The sequence below is a fragment of the Oreochromis niloticus genome, linkage group LG6, assembly GCF_001858045.2.
Source record: "Oreochromis niloticus isolate F11D_XX linkage group LG6, O_niloticus_UMD_NMBU, whole genome shotgun sequence".
NCBI classification, from domain to species: Eukaryota; Metazoa; Chordata; class Actinopteri; order Cichliformes; family Cichlidae; genus Oreochromis; species Oreochromis niloticus.
Window position 1 is genome coordinate 20,654,115 of NC_031971.2, and position 6,226 is coordinate 20,660,340.

The 6,226-nt window shown below is 40.6% G+C and overlaps 1 protein-coding gene across 6 annotated transcripts in view; it reads right to left on the bottom strand.

Annotated features, from left to right (window-relative positions):
• ctnna2 (catenin (cadherin-associated protein), alpha 2) overlaps positions 1–3,685 on the bottom strand; it is a 304,920-nt gene extending 301,235 nt beyond the window's left edge. The window contains exons 1-2 of one of the 6 annotated variants that reach the window (XM_019359932.2): positions 3,324–3,678; positions 1,009–1,088 (exon numbers count right to left, since the gene is read on the bottom strand). The gene's annotated coding sequence lies outside the window, so the exon portion shown is untranslated. Of the gene's footprint in view, positions 1–1,008; positions 1,089–3,323 lie in introns of all 6 variants that reach the window. The other 5 variants (XM_019359931.2, XM_019359934.2, XM_013276898.3 and 2 more) reach the window with 5 other exon arrangements.
• Positions 3,686–6,226: the final 2,541 nt, after the last annotated feature.

Here is a 6,226-nt window from a genome sequence, read left to right on the forward strand (position 1 = left end):
AATTTTTGTAATTTGGATAAGAAAAGAGTTTAATTGTCTAGTTCAAATTTATTTTGCTCAACAATGGACAATGTTTTGATTGTGATTGTGTGACTTTGCTTTCAAATTGTTGTTGAAAAGTATGTACTTATCCGCAGCAAATGTATTCCTCACATGCAACGACTCTAGTAAGGAATCCAGCAGGCCGTGCTGGTGGGCTCAAACAAACTCTAATTAGCCAACTAAAAAGAGGTCTATCTGAAAAGCAATGTAACGATATCATTTAAAGTGTTAACTGTATTACTTCACCTCTTTATCATGCCATCAGACAGCTCTTTCCATTGGGAAACAGAGAAAGTTATATCCTTCTATAATCTCTTAAAAGCCACTAGACCAGTGGTCCCCAACCTTTTTTGCACCACGGACCGGTTTATGTCCAACAATATTTTCACCGACCGGCCTTTAAGGTGTCGCGGATAAATACAACAAAATAAAACCAGTACCGGTACCAAAAAAATAAGATTTATTCATAACACACGGGAAAAGACCCAGGGAAACCGAGTTATCGATAAAACCGATAAAAACCCTGAAAACCATAAATTTCACACCCGAGCCTCAACTCACGTGGCCCAGTACCAAACGACTCATGGACTGGTACCGGTCCGTGGCCCAGGGGTTGGGGACCGCTGCACTAGACCACTTAGCCAATTATTAGACATTATCAGACTCTTCAGATATTTGCTTGTTAGATTGATATTAGGTTTCATAATTTGGATATTCTTGTTTGCTTTGTTTATAAGGAAACATGGACCCTCTCAGTTTGAGTGCTGACAATCCTCTCATACAAGGCATCTATCACCATGCTTCAGCTGATCTCATCGTTGTCTATTTAGCAACTTTTCAACCAAACCTTTTTGTTGTCCTTTTTTGAAAAGGGCCAAGCTCCGCAATAGAGAATAGCAAATGCATTGCGTCACTTCTAGCTAATCATTTTACTTATGCCTGTTGGCAAAATCACAGCAGACATACCTTATCTACAGCACCGCACTGCATAGCTTCTGTCCCGATACTCCAATCTGCTTCTCCAAACTAGGGAGTGCCAGCATACACTATAGGTAATACAGTGATTAAGGGTAAGTACCTCATACAACACTACTTCAAAGAAACTGAGCTTCCCCTTTAGGTTTTTCCAAAAGATCAATGTGATTAGAAACCCTGTAAATAAACAATGTCATGCTGCTGACTAAAGCACACTTAGCATTGGTTAAAATGACAACAATTAAATATATATAAATCACAAAGGTTAAACAAATAAGCCCTGCATAAAGATAAGGTCTAAGGCAGATGGTTAGACAGTGACACACATATGCAACATTTCCCAAAGGGCAGAGCGGAGTCTGTCCATGCTTGGCAGCGTGGAATCACAGCTTTTGCTTTGGCTGTCTCTTGTCAGTATTTTGTAAAAGACATATTTAGTGCTTATAGTTTTACATAGCAAAATTAGTGCAGCTACACATCTTCTCTTTGCTCATCAAATCGAAGCATGGGAATCTAATTAAGTGCTGAAATCATTAGCTGATTATTTGATAACTATTCTTCAGAAACTGATGTGACAGTTTTGTCAACAGTTTTCATTCAGGTTATTTTGCAGGCAAAACTGCCTCATTTTCCACATTTTGCCTTATTTAATTTATCCTCAATATGTGTAATACTGTTAAACGTTAAACTAAAACAAAATGTAGAGACATTTTACATAAAATTGCTTACTAGTTTTCTGGAAATGTATAAACTAAATGATTAATTTGTGTGTTTGAAAATAACTAATGAATTACCTGAACACGGAAATAATCACTATAGGTGTAATCACTGTGACAGCTGGCAAACATAACATCTGTTGATGCCTTTGGAGGACACACATATAGTTTTTTTCTTCCTCAAGACTTCTTTTAAAATCCAAATCATTAAAAAAAACAAAACTCTAAACAAGATTGTGTGTGTGTGTGTGTGTGGGGGGGGGGGGGGTCCTCTTTGATTTGAACTTCGACTGTTTCATTTGTTCCAGGCTTCCCCTTTCTAGCAACCAAAATGTGAGGATAAACATAGGAGGGAGAGACCAGCACAGCCCATCAGTGTCAGCTCAGCATGCCTCCTTGCCAATCAAAAGTTCAGATTCTAAATCGAGACACTGTGTGAACTCTAGAGGCTTCTGGGATCTCAGATCTCCAGTTACAGGAAGGGAATGTGGCAAACTACACTGGGTCACCAAGCAGGGTAATAAATGAACGCAAACACTACACACACAAAATTAGAATTTTACAAAAAAGAAAATAACCAGAAAGTCAGAAATTTATAATATGCCAAACCCTCACTCTGTATGCTGTATGTTATTCCTGTGTTTGAGTGCTTTCGCTGAATAGAGCGCTTTAGCTTATTCCACTGTGTCATAAAGTGACAATAGGGCGATTTAAGGGCATGAAAAGTCTATGCGTAAGTGAACTCGGGGGGGAACTAAATAAAGAGGCTACTAAAACAGCTATTCCTCATTTAAAAAGGAACGGACTTGGCGTTACAGTAGGGTTTGCACTTGCAGCGTTGAGACAAAGCAAAGCTGTGTAACGTCACTTTGCCACTTCACATCCTCGACTCGGACGAAGATGGTGTTATAATAACGGAATCAAAATCAGCTGCGAGTTAATAATAAGTCTTCGGCTGCAGCAGAAAAATAGTGATGAGCTCACAAGTAACAAAGTAACAGTCTCGCCTAAACAAAGAGGATTAGAATTATCTAAGAAATGCAACAGTGCTGTTAAAAACACGGCGGGTGTATGCTTCACTGTCTCAGCGTAAAACAAGAAACGGGAGGTGTTCTAAGCAGCCCTGAATAATTAAGCAGCTTCCAATGCAGGTGTGGGTCCGTTATTTTACTGGCAATAAAGTACCCCGGTGTCTTTTAGCTTTAGCTACTATACTAGCCTAGCAGCCTAGCATGGCTCTGCCCCACAGACAGGCTTTCAGCACTGGGTTCACTGGATAGCAGCGCTCGGGAGTGCGGTTTAGATAACGTTAGCAGAGTGGGCGACACTGAGATTTTTAGCTAACGAGAAATTTCCAGCACAGTACATAAAAGTCTCTTGAGTCTGCTATGGTAATAATGAAGCGTAAAGTATTTCGACGAGGGGTTGTAGTCAAGTGCCCCGCCAAACTGGCTAAAGCACAATGATGAATGAAAAGCCGGACCTCGCCTAAGCTAATGTTAGCAGCACGGCGGGTCAGTCAGTGCAGCAAGTGTAATGCTACCAGTGTGCTAGCAGCAAAAATCTCTCAGCTGACAACTAACTACGTACCTTTAACCGTTGGAGATGACACCTCTTGCAGGTCCACAAACTACTCACGGCGCCTGTTCTCACTGAGTATTTCCCAAACAGAAAACGAAGGGGGTTGGGGGGGGCCTCCTATTCAGTAAAGCCACAGCAAAACGTGCAAATAGACTCAATCCGGACGCTTTCCTCAGTCTTGTGGTGCTGAATCTAAAAGCTACACGCTTCTGTCGGTGTCTCGGAAGTGCCTCCTCCTCCTACAGCTCCCTGCGAAATAATGACCCCTCCCAGCGCTCCAACCACAACAACAGAGTAGGCAGGTGCAGATGATGGTGCGCTACTAACGGAAAGCCTTGCAACATAGTGGACTGTGTGTGTGGTAGATTCCAGGGCTGTCAAATCAGGAGCGTCTCCGTCGTTGACGCATGCGTGCTTCCTGTGTGCGAGCGCTTCTACGGGGTGTAGGAAATCTGGGACTCTGAGAGTGGGATGCAGCTGTTGGTAATATTAAACAAAAATACAGTATACACTTTTGTTTATGACATCATCAAATTGGAGAAATGAAAAAAGATTCATTAAATAACGAGCCTACTAAATTAGCTGTGTGGATAACACTAGGTGGGATTTGCAGAAAGTTATGACTGATTATCTTAGACAGGATAGACACTCGATATTTTGGTAGTGTGACACCAGCTTGAGAGCCAGTGCTGTGCGTGATACATAAAGAAGTAATGTGTGCCTGGCAGTTATAATAGTTTTGCATGATTCACTAGATTTTTTTAATTTATTTACTTCCTTTTATTTCTGTTTCAAAATCACAATTTGTTCTTTCTGGACTGAGTTTGCCTGTTTTAGTTTATTATTCATAGTTGGAAAAAAACATTATTAGGGATAGGTTTTGCAATTTCCTTTTAACAAAAAAAGCAAACACTTTTATCATTTACAGTAGCCTAATGTAAATATCCTCATCAAATCAATATGCACCAAAGCCAAAGTTGAGACTTTCCTTATTTTTCTTAGCATGCTACCAGGTTAATTTTTTCTTTTCACCTCTATTAACTACAGCTACAGTTTCTTTTTCACAGCTAATCTTCAGGCATTCGTTTTCCAGGAAGTTAGGGAAAGTGTGACAAGGACCCATCATGCGCAGAAGGACCCTGAAGCTGAAACAGTAATTGTATTATTTACATTACTTTTACTGCTGTGCCTTTGCTTTCTAAGAAATACTGAAGAGATGAAAATCAAAAATCTACAAGGGCTCCCACTCCTACTGTTCACATTTATATCATTTATTGACTGAAGTCCTTTGTTTATTGTAGTAAAATTGTAACTCAAATCAAGAATATTCTAATAATAAAAGGTTTATTAATTTTTTCTATACGCAACACGGACCTTACCTCACCCAGTCCAAAACCCTGTAACATGCTGTCATATGTACCTTCAGCATTACTGGAACTTTTTTATATACATTTTTTTCCCAGTCCTGGTTATCACTCTTAGTCATTGACCTGAAAGTATTTGCATACTTTCACATGTATTTAAAACAGTCCTTATATTTAAAATTTTGGTAGTTTGTCCAATTACTTTTGAGCCTCTGAAAATGGGAGACTTTGTATAAAAAATGGTTGTAATACCTAAACGGTTGTCAAATTTCTGAATCATAGTTAAATGTTAAATGAAAGTTGAAAGTCTGCACTTCAGTCACATTTGTAATGATTTCTTTGATCTTTTTTTCCTTTAAGAGATAGCAGGTAAAGAAGAAATAATAAAGCAGGGAGAGAAAGTGTGAGGGCAGACATCCAGCAAAGGGCCCTGGGTTGGAGGCATTTGCCTTGGGGCATATGGTTGTCTGCACAACATGTGAACTTAACCAGTACCCCCAGCACATTTTGATTGTTTGATTTTTATTGATTTTTCCACTATGGTGGTGTACAGAAATAAAACTACAAAAATGGATAAGGATAATGGATTGATAAGGCATAAACCTGCACTACCAGCTGGCAGGTTTTTGGTAGCCGATCTTTGACTTTACGGCGGGGACAACCCCATGGGATGCTTTTAGATTCTGTGTATGGTAAAGTCAGCAGAAGACAACTGAGCTTTATTTGTCAATTTTTAATTCATCTTGTGCCACTTTACATTGCAAGGTAAAGATTTGTCAATATTGCACAGAGAAATCCAGTAGCACTTGACGATAGTGGGGAGACGCTGCAACACCCTCATCTGGGTCCTTTTCCATGTAACAGAATGGAGGAGCTATTTCTGGTTATCTGTGCTGCGCACACTGTCCCTTAGGGTGAGCCCAAATGCACTGTAAAGGAAACTCATTTCAGCCACTGCCCATAGCTCATGACCATTTGTGATATTTGGAACACAGAATAATGGGTTTAATTGTGAGCTTCGCTTTTGGGCTAAACTCCCCTACCACACTGATACCCCAAAACAGTACCTGGATTACCACAGGTGTGTTATCTGTCCACTTCACAGTCTCCAGATCCTTCTCAGCCTCACTCATAAACCCAGCTACTCTACCTGAATTCAGCCTTCCCAGTCAAATAAATGCAGATCAAGCAGCAGAAATGCGCTTTCTCTGAAGGCTGGCTAGCCTCTCTCTTAGAGATAGGGTGAAGAGTACAGTCATTTGTCACTCCTCCACATTGAAATGAGCCAGTTGAGGTGGTTCAGGATGCCTCCTGGGTGAGGTATGCTGGGTATGTCCTACTGGGAGGACGCCCGGGGTAGACCCAGGATATGCTGGTGAGATTACATCGGTGTAATTTTGAATAAACTGAAGGAGGTCTCTGAGGAGAGGGAGGTCTGGGCTTCTCTGCTTTTGCTACTGGCCCTACGACCTGGCCCTGGATAAGCAAAAGAAAAAGGATGGATGGCTGGATGGATTCGGATGATAACCATTTATCTCTAAGTAGTTT